We start from the raw sequence: 2,726 nt of genomic DNA, 5'->3' as shown, positions 1-2,726 counted from the left end.
ATCAATCAATCAATCAATCAATCAGTCAGTCAGCCAGCCAATAATAAGTCTACTTATCTACCTATCTACTTACTTACTTACTTACCAGTACCTATACCCAGTACATCCACATGCGGATTGATTGAAATATTAATAACTTGGTTAATTGGTTAATTAATTAGTATATTCACCAATTCAATTAATACTTGTTAAATCTACTTTCGCTTGACGTGACGAGTTTGAATTCTTGGATGTATTTATTTAGATAACCCATTTCTTCGTGTCGAGGGAAGGACCCTCCTTAATGTAATTTTTTATTACAAATTTCGGCAATTTCATTACATCTTTCTTCTAAAATTTATTACAAATATCGGCAATTTTTATTACATTTGTCGTTCATAGAAATTATTACAAATGTCGGTTTTATTACATGAAAAACGTGATTTTTATTACAAATATCGGCGTTCTTACAAAATTAATGTCGGTTGTACAGGGCGCGCGTGTCGCTCCCTTTTTGGAGCTTGATGTTAATATTTTCATATTTACGAGTAAAATTTAAAAGAAAATTCTTTCAATACTGTACCGGTGACTTTATGTCGCAGTTTGCACTGTAATATTACAATATTGCATATGACTTACCCAGTGTCCAATCGTCAGTTTGGACAGACATTACCAACTTGAAGGGAAGGCACACACCCGAAAAGAGAATGTCGCTAATCGCCAGGTTGACCACGAGTATGGTTGTTACATTCCAGTTGTGTCTTGTGAAGAAGACGATCAAACATACTCCTGAATTTCCAATGACGCCAATTATCGCTATAACTGACAAAATGACTGTGAAATATACCGATAGATTTTCTGTTGCGCCTGTCATGGTTGGCCGTGTATATGTCATAGTATATTACGAACATGACTTACATATCACGTTGTAATTGTCCGTTTTCTCCCCGCTTTTTATTCAATTCAACCAACCAATCACGTTCATGCTATAAGTCTAAACTGCGCAAGTTTAAATCTAGATTTCCTACCCATCCTTTGCTTACATCAGAGCTACACTCTCGTAAATATTTCAAAATGTTTTAAAGAATGCTTAGGATTATCAAAGTCGACGTTTTTTTTGCAAATCTAAAATATAACTTTATGCCAAATTAGGGTCAAATGTGAATCCTCTTGAATCTGCACAGGGTGCGTTTCCTACTTACACAACATTCAACAACAATGTCAGAATTATGGTAAATGGTATGATGTGAGTGAACTGGCGTAGGACCAAGTTCCCCTGATGTTCCGAGGTACCACAGTCGCTTGTAAACTGTTATTCCTTTCCTAAATGGTTTTATTCTTGTCTATGACGGTCCTAGTACAGAACAATGACGTTATTATAGGGATTGGCGATATTCTTATAAAATCGGTAGCGATGTCATAAATACAACACGTCTAGCAGCAAGACTAATGAGATCCATGCTGGCTTGACACTTTGCATAGCAATGAAATGTTATAAAGTAATTACACTATCTTATTCAATGATTGATTGGGTCAATTAAAACAAACTTTGTACCTAAGGCATGTTCATATTGCTTTTTTCGTGTGTTTTTTTCTCCGGCGTAAATAGGTGAGAACGATTAGTAAACAAAGGGGATCAGCTGTATGTGTTCACACATGGAATGTGACTCCATTATCCGCCGGCGTAAACGATAAGTTCAACGATAAGTGCATAGTGCGATCACTGTAAACAACATGAGTTGTAAAGATTGCCTTGTGTTTTTTATTGCTGTATACGTTCATGCGTTCGAGAAATAAGCGAAGACATCTTTTCATGCATGTTTACAATTTCACTCGTCGTCGCGTTGTGATGCCCAGCTTAACTTTCGACAAACCACGCAACACGCTCGACGTTGACATGTCGACCAACGTGTTTTCTATTCGTACAAATTCTGAATTCAGTCACACCAGTTGTTACCTCTTTCGCTGTTGTGGACCATGGGTGTATTACTATTAGCGAGGGACATGCTGTATGCTCTGTGACGATTGATAACCTTGATTCGAATGTTGACTTCGTAATGATAGTTTGACATGTCGACATGATAGCCTACAGTACAGCAGATAGCCTACACAGCGGAGAACCACCGCCGGTTTCAGTATGAGTAAACCCCGGGAGTAAACAGCAAATAACTAATTTCTTTTCTCCGGCTAGTAAGACAGGTAGGAGTGATGGAAATGGTGAACAACCCGCTAATAAAAAAATAATATCGCAACGAGATCGCAGGCAAATTCTGCCTTCCGAAATACTTCCCACGCTAGGCCTTTCGTTGTTATGGCGGCAAATTTGCACTTCCGTATGTGATCTGTGCACTGTGTGCATGTCTGTTACTGTACATGTAACAATATCAGTATGTATCAAATCTCGTATCGTCTTTACTTTAATTTATTTGGACTGAACAATCTTCAGAGGAATAAGTGTGGCGTAGACATTCACTTGTAAAAAAGTCAAAAAATGATTCACGCAATACTCAACTTCCAAACACTTACGGCACTGGTGAAATGACCCAATATATGTTATCAATTTCACTATTGTACGTGATGTTGAGAACAAGCTGCATTTATTTGCAGATTAATTACGTGACGCCATCTGACTTGCACATGTAAAACGGGACGGGTTCCCCTAGTCACCCCATTACTTTTCCGAGTACATTCACATTCAGTCTCAGTAAAAAACGTCAAGATGGAAATATCGTAAAATTAAAATCCGA

The sequence above is a fragment of the Glandiceps talaboti genome, chromosome 15, assembly GCF_964340395.1.
Source record: "Glandiceps talaboti chromosome 15, keGlaTala1.1, whole genome shotgun sequence".
NCBI classification, from domain to species: Eukaryota; Metazoa; Hemichordata; class Enteropneusta; family Spengelidae; genus Glandiceps; species Glandiceps talaboti.
The sequence above is the reverse complement of the archived record's forward strand: the minus strand, read 5'-3'. Positions refer to the sequence as shown.